This window comes from Anolis carolinensis, chromosome 4 (assembly GCF_035594765.1).
Source record: "Anolis carolinensis isolate JA03-04 chromosome 4, rAnoCar3.1.pri, whole genome shotgun sequence".
Taxonomy (NCBI): domain Eukaryota; kingdom Metazoa; phylum Chordata; class Lepidosauria; order Squamata; family Dactyloidae; genus Anolis; species Anolis carolinensis.
This window is the reverse complement of record NC_085844.1, coordinates 239615691-239628618: the sequence shown is the minus strand read 5'-3', so window position 1 is coordinate 239628618 and position 12928 is coordinate 239615691. Positions and strand designations below refer to the sequence as shown.

The 12928-nt window shown below is 38.6% G+C and overlaps 1 protein-coding gene across 5 annotated transcripts in view; it reads right to left on the bottom strand.

The window, feature by feature from the left end:
• The window catches only part of cdh4 (cadherin 4), a 945608-nt gene that overhangs the window by 445775 nt on the left and 486905 nt on the right, over nucleotides 1-12928 (bottom strand). The window lies entirely within an intron of this gene.

Below are 12928 nucleotides of genomic sequence, written 5' to 3'. Positions count from 1 at the left end.
AACTGCATTTTTATACCGCTTTTCTCACCACCGGGGGGACTCAAAGCGGTTTACAACATAATAAATGGAAAAATTCAATGCTTCACATATGTATAAAATATATAACATATCTAAATCAAAAACATATAATGGTAGATTAAACCATTAAAACTATAAGGGAAATTGAAGGACTGACAGAACATTTGTTGGATACTCTAAGCCCCCCACACAGCTGAATAAAATCCCAGATTATCAGCTTTGAATTGGAATATATGGCAGTATGTACTCAAATATCCCAGTTCAAACCAAATATTGTGGGATTTTTCTGCCTTGATATTTTGGGATATATGGCTGTGTGGAAGGGCCCTATGATTCCAGTTTCATTCCCAAACAATCTTCAGTTTAAAAGAATCAGGTGATGGAATAGAGAACCATTATAAAGAAAAGCAGGCAGACACACTGAGTTGGCATAAGGCAACTTCCTTCTTTCTTAACAAGTTAATCCAGCCAGATGTGCTTTTTAAAAATTGGTTGCAAATTATACCTGAGCAGGAATTTCACCTTGGATTCTCCACACCCTATCAGACCTTGGGGAGCTTATTTTTTGGAGAATACTTTCCAGATCCCCAAGCCAGCATGACCCATGTCAATGCTAGCTGGGGGATTCTGGGAATTCAATTATTTTTTCCAAGCTTGATACTAAATTTTGTATGTGTTCAGAGGAGTTCACACTCTAGTCCAGGCATGGGCAAACTTTTTTCCCGGAACATCCTCAGGTTATCTCTCAACATAAGGACAGGGTTGCTCGCCCCATCTTTATTCCAGGAGGAAGGCGGGACACATGACGACTGCACAATCCTCTTCTCCAATCCTCGGGCTGCCCTCTTGGCATTATTCTAGGAGGAGGGCAAGACAGGCGGCGGCTGAGAGTGCTCCGGGGGGCTCTCAGCCAACACATGTCTTCCTTAAGCCATCTTCCTGGCATAAGGATGGGGCTGTTCACACTGTCCTTATGCCGAGAGGAGGGCAAGACACATTGGGACTCAGAATGCTCCAGAGGGCTCTCAGCTACTGTGATGACTCATGGGCCATGTAGTCCCGTTCCATGTACTATTGTGGCAGATGAAGAGGAAAACTTGGGTTTCCCACCGTTTCTGCCAGATTTGGAGCCCTTGCACCTGCAAGATGTTTGCCCACAAGAAGTCAGCCAAACAAGCCTTGAGCAGAAATTTCCCCCATTTTCTCGCCAGGATTATTATAATCAAGATAGGGGCGCTCGAGAGGCGACTCGCCGGAGCGCCAGGATAGCTGCCAGACAATTAGCTGATTAAGTCTGCTTCCCTTGGGAAACTTTAAGGAGTCATGCATCTGGACACAGTATAGGTTTCGTTTCTTGTTCCCCAGAGAAAGTGTTCCTTGGCGGGAAAACAAGATCCTATATAGGTGTTTGCCCGCAAAGGAATCCTTGCGGAGTCAATTCGTCGGCTTGAGGAGTGAAATCGTGTGTAGACTTCGTACTCCAGTTCCCAGATCCCGGATCAAGTTTCCAGCCCAGCCTTGTACCATGGACTTCTATGGACTCAGTTTTTGATTCATGTTTGCCTTGTTTCAAGTTTGATCTTGCCAAGTTTCAAGTCTTGCCTTGCCTTGCGTTTTAAACCACGGACCTTGCTTCTCTGATTCAAGCCTTGTTTTCCAGTTTCCTTCGGATTTACCTTAAGCCTCAAAGACTATGGACAGTTCCCCACACTATTGCTTGCCAAATAGTGTGTGTTTCGGTGAAGTGGATTATAACTTTGGACTTTAATATCACATATTGGACATTGTTTTCCTGGACTATATTTGACCTTTCCTGAAAGGTCTACTTCTGAACTATATTCTACACTTGTTTTTATTGACTTTATATATTCCTTTAATAAAGATATTAGATAGATTCTGGTCTCTGCGCATGGTTATTGGTGCTCTGCAGCCTGGGTCCTGACAGCTACTACATGGCATCCTTCCCCATCTTTTTGCCATAAGAACATGGCAGACCACTGTGTCATTCTGCCAAGAGGATAGGGAAAATAAGGAGGACCTGGGGTAAGCACCCAAGGGACCGCATCCAACCCCCGGGCCTTAGTTTGCCCATGCCTGCTCTAGTCCTTTCAGAATTCCATCCATTTTTGAAGGCTTTATGCTGCACAATGCATTCTCTAGAAAATAAGAGAAATGTCAACTCCAAGTTGGAAATAATAATCTGCAGTAAATGTATATTCATATTAGTCAGTAAAAACAAAATTATGAAATTACAAGTGACTGTATATTAACAACAAAAACGGCTGTTTACATAGGAAAATACAAGACACACACCCAATCGATTTTCATTGAAAAGGAAGAAAAATATAGCTGGAAATATTTAGTTTGCATTGTCTCAAGCAGCCTATATATACCACTTGCAGAAAGAACCCAAACAATTCCCAGCCAATCAGTATGATAGCTAGATTATTTTAGAATTAACTAGACATTTTTTTCTCTCTCTTCCTTTTATTATTACTGGTATATGCATATTTAATTTTAGAACAGTAAATCATATAATTAAAGCTTCACCAGAAGAGATGATTATGTTTCAAACACAGCTCTGTGTGACAGGAGGAAGTAGGAAAGGGAGAGGGTGGGGAGAGATTTTGTACTTCTGCATTTAATTCTAAACCTAGACAGTTTGAAGGAAAGACCTAGCCGGATTAGCACAAACACTTCCCTACACACAATCACATTGCATAGTTTGACTGGGAGATATACAATTCCTCAAAAGTGGCCCTTCTATTAGTTAGGAAGAGGTGGCTACAGCAGATATACTCCTCAATTGTTCCATTAATGAACATCTTAAATCTTCAACTCCCTTGGAGGACAATGTTATGCATACTAACATACTCCATTCTGCTCTCTGCAACCTAACTTCTCACTTCAGGTGTGATGGGACAGTGCTTCTCAATGTAGCTGATGCGGTAAATGGTATTTCCTCCCTCATGTGCTCAAAGGATTAGTATTGTGTTTTATCCTTATCGTTATCATTGTTGGGAATCTGCTTGCAGACTGGCAACTGACTCCACTGACTGCCAGTTAGCTACCGAGCACAATTCAAAGTGCTGGCTTTGGCCTATAAAGCCCTAAACGGCCCTGGCCCAGTTTACCTGTCCGAATGCATCTCCCTCTATGAACCACCACGGATATTAAGATCTTCCAGGGAGGCTCTGCTCTCGATCCCGCTACTGTCACAGGTGCAATTGGTGAGGATGAAAGACAGGGCATTCTCAGTGATTGCCCCCAGCTCCATGGTGAGGTTAGATCAGACCCCTCCTTCCTGGCCTTTAGGAAGATAGTCAAGACCTGGCTCTGGGTCCAAGTCTTTGCGGCAGTGCAATAACGGCAGCAATAGGAAATTTCACCCTGCTGACCAGATACAATGCGACTGTCTTGCAATGGTTTTAAATAATGGTTTTAATGTGAAGATAACTTATCTTAGTGTTTATGTATATTTATGATTTATTTTATGTTCCGGCATTTAATATTTGCTGTATATATGTTGTGCTCCACCCTGAGTCCCTTCGGGGTGAGAAGGGTGGAATATAAATGTTTTAAATAAAAAAAATAAACTTATGGCTATGGACTGGCAATAATCTATAAACTGTACTACCATTTTGAGCAGAACTGTGTTAAGAACAATATCTCACTGCCATTCATGTAAGAGCCTAAACTGTTGCAGCACATCTTTCCCATTCCTTAAAACATTTCTAGCAACTTCCCGCTAGCTCTGGCAGGGTCCAAAGAGTTTCTTTTAGAAGGCTCAGGGCCCTTCCAGACAGGCTCTATATCCCAGAATCTGATCCCAGGTTTTCTGTTTATCCGAGATTATCAAATAGTGCAGACTCATATAATCCAGTTTAAGGCAGAAAACCTGGGATCAGATGCTGGGATATAGGGCCTGTCTGGGAGGGTCCTCACTTGCCCTAACAAACTGTAATGCTGTCTTCTGTGGGTCTGGTCTGAAATGTGGCAGCTATGGCTCATGACCATCTCCGCTTGCTCAAGTTTGGCTTAGATCATTATCAGTCAATACAGTAACAACACTATAAGAAGGGAAGAGAGTCCTCTTATAATACAGACATTGTAGAGGATAATGGTGATACATTATCATGCTCATTTGGAAACCCTCACCAATGAATCTAGCTTGGAAGTTAGTTTATATGATGAGAGGCCTCACCCTGGATTTTGACCATTAGTCTGAATGTGGGTGTCTCTTTTATTTGTCATTTCCTATAGTAAGAGCATCAGGGAAATGTAAAATGTTCTCATGAGCTTGGGGCACCTGACCTTTGGCATAAACATATTGTTCTGGCTTTCCTCAAACCTCTCAGCAAATGAAGAAATCATCTTCCTAAGAGATCTTGCCTGTGCAACTGCAGGAAGATGAGCAGTAAAATGTATTCTGCTAGCATCCAGAGATGAATTATTAAAATCCTGTTTTGTTATTTGTGCGCAGATTAGAAGTCCCATCCTGGCCTATTCTTAAGACTGCAAAATAATCACCTGTATGGTACTGGAGGTACCATGTCACTCCTGACACTGAAAAGATGGATCATTTTTTAACAATCGCAACAATGTGCATTCATGTTCTATTTGCTATTCAGTAGAACAAGAAGTAGCTGCAAAACCCATTCCTTGTTCTGTTTCTACTTAATATGGAGACAGCTTTAGCAACAGTTTTGAGTGGATAACTATCAGTGTGTTTAAAGGCCATAAATTAAACACAGGTGAAACATTGTAAAATAAATGTTCAGTCAAGAGTCATATTCTATTATACATAATTGCATCCTTTAAAAAGGGATAATTATTCTTATTTTTATATTTACACTATACCACCTACAATCTTACCCAGAGCAATAAATGAAAAGTAGTGAACAGTGTACACATTGAGAATAAATCCAGCAAATGATGAAGCTATAGAAGATGAAAGCAATTCAGATTCCACATAGCATTAAAAGATCATACTACAATATAGTACAACCCCCATATCTGCAGGAAATGTGCACTTAAACTTACCACAAAAACAGGAAACTGCAGATAATAGTAAAGTTCATTACAATGGATGGTGTTCACCAGAAGTTACCATATATAAACACAATCTTTAATTAGTTCCAAATTCAAAAAAATATATAGATGTTTTGCATTAATATAGAATTGGAATGCCTAAATACTCTAAAGCTTATCAGATTTAATCTAATCTTGGAAACTAAGGATAGTCAGCCCCGATTAGTACTTGGATGGGAGTCTGCCAACAAATACCAGGTGCTGTTGTGGGCTATATTTCAAAAGAAGAAACTGACAGAAAAGTTTCTGAGTATTTTTGCATAGGAATACCCTATGAAATTCATGGTATTATCTTAAGTTAAAAAACAACTTGAAAGCATTTTCATGCACAAAGTTTCGGCAAAGTAGTACAACTCCACAGGAATCCACAGCATCTGTAATAAATATTTTAAATAAGCAAAACTGGGAAAATTTACTTGGCAATTTAGAGTTGCTATGAAACAGAATTGGAATAGATAAAATATTGGCCTTATAAATGAGTATCAATGATGAAACTATCTTTCATCATTGCTAATATTACAGTGACTCTGAAGTTGTAGACGGAAAAGGAAATCTGAAGCTGAAATAAATGAGGTCTCCTTACAGGAAGGGTAGGAGGAGGATCTGTTCCACGACTATGGAATGACCTGCCAGAAGAGCTCCAACTGCTAGATCAGCTATCAGAATTTAAGATGCCAATTTTTTCTGGCAGGTCTATTCAGCCAGTTTTAATCATGATATTTAAACTTGTGTCTTATGTCCATTATATTTTAATCATTGTTCTGTGTATTTTAATATATGTATATTGTAGAAATACATATTAATATGTGTTTTGTATTTATATAATGCTTATGAGTTTTTAGCTATGTTGTAACCACTTTGAGCCACGAGGACAAGCAAGTAAGAAATTAATAATTATTATTATATTAATTAATTAAATTTGTTATTGTTATTGTTATTGTTATTATTATTATTATTATCCAACCACTGGACCCAATATTTAGTGGCATCAAGGGCCATCAGTGGAATATGGACAGTTCATACCCACCATCTTCAGCCCCAGGATCAAATAAGATTATACAATCCAGCTGAAGCTCTGATTAGCACACATCTGGTATCATGAAGCCTTCACCACTAAACTAATATTCAAAAAGAAGAATGAAAATTTTTAATTTGTGGTCTAAGAAAGTGTGGGTGAACTGAGCTAGATGTAACATCTAGTCCTGGTTTCTGGGGAGGGGAAGAAAGTTCAGCAAATCTCTACCAGCTGACCTGCTTGACATATGGTCAGCCTTGCTGGCTATCATGTCCATTCAGATTTCTCAGTAATGGCATAAATACAGAAAAAGACTCAGCTTTGTTTCAGTTATTAATCTAGACTAATTTATTTGGAACTGTGGTGGGCATTTGATGTTCTGTGCTACAACTGAACATGGGCCAAAATAGTTTGGGCTGGAAAGAACTGTACAGTTGATTCTTCCCATTTTGAGGTCTGACTTCCAAGGATTTGATTATTCACAGATTAGGTTGAAAGATCACCGCTAGGAATCTGTAGGTCTTCCAGTGCGCTTCTATGTTCTGCTTCCAGTGGAAGCTGAACAGAGAGTAATGCTGGAGAACCAAGAAGTTATCAGAGAGGGGTTCTCTGAGATAAAAAAAAATATAGAATTTTGTTTATTCATGGTTTTTAACTTTCATGAGTGTCTTATGCCCTAATCCCATTGAATGTCTCCTGACTGTACTCAAAAACATCTAGAAGCCATCAGGTTGCAACCCTGATGCATAATTGGCACATTGGACTAAGCTTGAATCATTACATTTCTGACTTTTTACCTGTAGTCAAAAACTCAAGCATACAACATAAATCATCAAATGGGAAACTAGTAAATAGATATATGTAGCAAAGCACACACACACATGCTTCCTGCTTCATATTGAACTACCTGTAAAATTCTCTCATTCTGCCACCTCAAAATCCTCTGATTCCAACAATCCTACCTATGATAAGATGGGCAGATTATGCCTCAGTGGATGGAAATAAGGGCGCAGGTGAGCTTCAGCCCTCAGGAATGCCCCTCTTCTGGTCAAAATAAAATATGAATTTGAATTGCCTTGGGTTAATTGGACTTTGGAATTGCAATTATACCATCAGAACTTCATGTTATCACTTATCCAATTCTCTAAATAACTATGGTCTATGTGTTATGCAAGCAGAGAGGAAATCTGAACCCATGAACTGTGAACTGCATTATTAGACCACTGGATCATTCCTATTTATTATGCAAATCTGCACAGTTTAACACATTCTGTTTTTAGAAGACATATTCCTTTAAAAAATAAATTAGTTGTATCCTGATTTCAAGGACATTATTGTATGGACAAAGTTAAGCTTAAATATTATTGTGAAGGCAAGTTAATATGACACATCTTTTTAGTGTAGTTATAATCCAAATTGCACAACCTAATTAGATGAGTATTTATATATTCCTTCACAGTTTATATGGCACAATTAAGCTGCCTGCTTTTTATCTGCAGGTATGTGTGTGTGTGTACACACATCTACAGTGTAGTATTTCATTACATGTTTTGGCCTTATTATTTTTCTGCAGTTCATTTGGGGATGTGGATGTTTATTTCTTTGTTGACAGAATGTGCAACCTGCTTTATGAAATAAATAAAATGGTTAGTTAATTGAAATGCACATTTCTGACAAAGTTGGGGTAGATGCTCTTGTGTGGCATTTCTCACCAATACTGTTGTTCGAATGAATATGCACCAGAGTACTAAAAGGACATACAAGAACATGAAATGTCTCTCAGTTAAGACTGAAGGAAGGGGAGTGGTTAGAGTACAGGAGAGGGACTTCAAGATCCAGGTGTCACTGAGTCAGGAAACTCACTGGATGAACTTCGGCTGATCACTCTCTCTAAGCCTGACCCTATCTCACAGGATTGTTTGTGAGATTATAGTGAGGAGGAAGAAAACCCCATTGAGCTCATGGGAAGTTACTAATGTTTTCCATAAGTAAAAGTTTTCAGAATGGAAACTCTCACCTTTCACATTTTGTCTTACATAAATGCCAAGCATGCATAATGATAGGAAACTGAAGCAAAGCAAGCTGTTTGGTAATCTTAGCCCATCACTGCTCATATTCAACTTCTCTCCACAATGAGAGTAAAATGACAGATGTGGCTTGGACCAAAGCTCACATTATCTCTAGTGAGGGATTGTGGGACTTGTAGTTCAAAAACATATGGAGGGATACAAATTATTCATGCAGTAGCTTAAACTTAAGTGAGAAATTTTTTACAGGAAAAACTGAATCACTTTCAAATGATCAATCAAATATGGAGGTCTCTCCTTTTATGGTGTCAATAAAAGCAGTGGTTCTCAACTTGTGGGTCTCCAAATGTTTTGGCCTTCAGCTCCCAGAAATCCTAACAGCTGGTAAACACCTGGGGACCCACAGGTTGAGAACCACTGGTTTAGAGGCAGTGATGGCTAATTTTCAAGCCAAATAACCTGCTGTCCAGTGTTCAACTAACTCCACTTCCTAAGAGTTCTGAATTCCTTCAGATGCTACTTCATATTTCTTCAGCCAGTAGACTGATAAAGGCACCAGTTGGCCCAACAAGACTCATACATGATCATTAATTACTAGTAAAGGTCAGCCAGAGAGGAATGAATGTTGTGAGTGCATCAACTACAAGTCCCATAATCTTCGGCAAATTTGCAGGGATGCTCTGGCAGAAATGAACAGATGTTGAAGCTTAGTTGCTGGGGGAGTGACCATAATTCAGTAGAAGAGAGCATGCTTAGCATTTAGAAGAGCTTGGATTCAACCATCCCATCTTCAGCCAAAAAAGCCAGGTGAGAAGGAAAATCTTACCTTCATGCTTTGGGCATACTCACAATAAAAGGTTAGAGATAGAATCATATTCCCCTCAAAATCAGATTGTAACTCTCAACATTCTTCTCCATTGGCTATGTTAGTTAGATATGCCAGCTGCACCCTTTCTTAGAATTTGAGGACCTGAAAATGGTAGTGCATATGCTTGTAACCTCAAGGTTGTACTTCTGCAATGCATTGTACATTGGGTTACCTCTGTACCAAGTTCAAAAATTCTAATTAGTTCCAGACATGGCAGCCAGATTGGTTATAGGAATATCTAGGAGTGAGCCTATTAGAACCATCTTAAAGTCACTTTGCTGGTTGCCAGTTAATTTCCAGGCAAAATACAAGGTGTTGGTTTTGACTTTTAAAGCCCTACATGATTTGAATCCAGATTACCTACAGGATTGCCTTCTCCTGAACAAGTCGCCCATTAGGACACTTAAGTTCTCTGGTGGACACTCACTCCAACCAGCCATCACCTGATTGGCAACTGTCACCAAAGGGCCTTTTAATCAGCCACCTCAAGAAGATTGTGGAATGACCTGCCAGAAGACATCTAACAGCTGAATGGTCTGTCAGAATTTAAAATGTAATTGAAGACTCATCTCTTCCAGCATGTTTACCCAGTGAACTTTCAATCATGAGTTTTGATTTACATTCTAAAGCTACTATATGTCAATTTTGTATCTGTGCAAGTTTATATATTTTTGTGTTTTTATCTATGTAATTTATTGTATATATTATATGTTCATATGTTTTTGACTTTGTGGTACCCTGCCTTGAGCCATGAGGAGAGGTGGGAAATAAATAAATTTATCATTATTGTAATTATCATTATTGCTGTTGTTGCTGCTGTTGGGACTTGCAGTCTAACGACATCAGAAGAACTATGTATGATTCCCATTTCTGGATTAGGAGAACACATATGTTGACATTAGATACTGTCAGTGCTCCACATGTGAGCATCAATCAACACAGAAAGGTATATATGTAGGCAGATACCTTAAAATAATTCTCTTGGTCAGCTTATGAAAGTATGTAAATTGTTATGCACCCTGATGGTTCAGAATGCTTAAAATCAATATACATATTTGACAATGACCCAGAAGGTGTAAAGTGAACAAGAAGTTTCCAGTGCTTCGAATGGCTTTATGAATGCACATAACGTGTCATCTCTTCCAACTACAGTAGAGTCTCACTTATCCAACGTAAACAGGCCGGCAGAATGTTGGATAAGCGAATATGTTGGATATTAAGGAAAGATTAAGGAAAAGCCTATTAAACATCAAATTAGGTTATGATTTTACAAATTAAGCACCAAAACATTATGTTATACAACAAATTTGACAGAAAAAATAGTTCAATACACAGTAATGCTATGTAATAATTACTGTATTTATGAATTTAGCACCAAAATATCACAATGTATTGAAAACATTGACTACAAAAATGCGTTGGATAATCTAGAACATTGGATAAGCGAGTGTTGGATAAGTGAGACTCTACTGTATATGACTTTATGAATGCATGTAACTTGTGGTCTCTTTCAACTCTGTCTATTCCTAAAAACAGGGGAGCCCCATATGCCCTAATATGCATGTTCATAGCCACTAAGCATCCAACTGTCCACTAACTGTAACCACATGGATCAAATCCTTTTCCTGAATTAATGTTATAGAAATGAAAAGGGATTCCATTGACCTCTTCTCATCAAAATATATTGCTAAGAATAACTAGCATTGAAGTCCTATTGATTCAGAAGTAAATCCCATTGCACTGAATGGGGCCTACTCCCAGGATGTCTGTACATTGCAGTATTATTGGTGGACTATGCCCTGGCACCCTTAACAGCTTTTATGGTTCCTCCATATGGGGATTTCAGATTGGAAGTACTAAAAATAAATGTCTGTGACAAATAATTGTACACTCAGAAGACATGGGGTTTCACACTTTGCATTAAAAATCCTCCTACATAAACTGCTTTCCCTATAGCAGCTGTTTTATGTGGTTGTTGGTTTCAATTTTATGTAATTGGTGTCTTACCCCTTTTGGCAAGCTCCTCCATGGCTATTACAGAACAGGAAACAGAAGCATATTTTATGGGCATATAATTTGTGAACTGGCAGGATTGACAGGAAAATATTTTAATAAAAAACTATAGTGGATGCTTAAAGGAAAAATGTTTTTTTCCTTTAAGTGGATGCTTAAAGGAAAAATTGTAGCACTTTAGAGTCTTTGAGAACAAGGTTTGTAGTATAATCTTTTGTAGACTGAGTCTACTTCTCAGATGCATGAAGGGAAGTGCCTAAAACAAGTTACCAGCTACCAGGAACATTATTCCAAATGGGGCCATAACTAACCTAGCCACCAAGATCTGTCATTTTGTTCTTACATACAAATGCTTTTCTTTGAATAATATCACATACCTTAAAGTTAACAGTACTGCTTTGAGCACACATGTCACCACAATACATCAACATCTTCATGGCTGACCAAGAACAATACTTGCAGCTACAAACCTCTTCCCTACCTTAGGTACATTGAGGATACCTTCATAATTTAGACTCATCTACATATGAAACAACATCATCATCAACAACAACAAGCTTTATTTATACCCCATCCCCTCTCTCCGAAGGGACTCGGGGCAGTTTACAACACAACAAACAAATAGAATAAATGAAGTACAAAAATAATCACACATCAATTAATTCTTAAAAACAAAATAACAGAATAATATAAGTATAAATAAACAAGCAACAGTAAAGACAAAAACACTGTGAAAACAATATATGACACTGTTTAATCACAATGCAATGCCATCATATATCTGCACCTGTAGGACTCGTTATTTTCTATCAGTAATGGTATCCCATTTTGGAGTGGAGGGAGAGTTTCAGAAAAAAAAATGAAAACCTAAAGCATTAGAAACAGAGTCCAACCCAAGGAGAAGGGCCAAAAGGAAAGCATTGCCTCTCTAAATAAGATTACTCTCTCCCTTTCTGACTCCTTCAGTCCCCAAATTTAGAGTATCACAGAGAGCAGGATACCCAAAATCACCCATAGCTAGAATGCTCACCTTTGCTGTGTTCACATTCCTTTTTTTGGATGCCTAAAGTGGATTTCTGAATGCACAATTAAAGTTTTGAATTATTGCAATGCTAGACTTTTGTGAGCTGAGGAAAATTTCAGGAAGGCAGGCACAATTCTTATTTGGGGGAAATGTCCCCCTTTCCATACCAACACTTCTGGCCCAACCTGCCCTCTGCCTTTTTTGCAGATCTCATCACACCTTAGTGGCAGTTCTGTTATCTGTCAAACTTTTCCAGATTTACGAAGTTGAAAGAGGATAGCTCTCCACAATGGCTATTTCTGAATAATTTCTTTGATCACCATATTGCCTATTTACAAAGGAGTAGTTGCACAGTCGTTTTACCCTGAATGTATTCCAGCTAGTCCTGTTTATTTTACTTTTTAAAATCCTTCATCTTGAATGAACAGTATTTCTTGCCAAAACTGCTCCAGTCAATATAATCAGAGTGGCATTCTGCAACTGCAAGGGCAACCAGCTCATCTGCATGCACTGAGAAAACTCAGAGACAGGAAGATGCAAAGAGCTCATGAGAAGTCTTTTAATTATCTATATTACTTTGGCTAAGGAACATAACCCCAGTTATTCAAAAAGCTGGGGAAAGTCCAAACAGTCAATCCGATAAGTAATCAGATGATCCAATCAATTAGAATAATCCTTTTAGGTCTAAACCAGTGTTAAATATTAGAGGAGGCATGTGTGCACTTTCTCCAGCTCCTCTGGCAAGTTCTATAAGTTCCACAAATTCTATTCACTGTTTTTGGGGCTTGCATATAGGCCATGCATCAGGAGACAGGGAGTAAAATTCCACCCAGGTGAAAGTACACCCCATTTCTGTTCTCAGCCCCCTCACA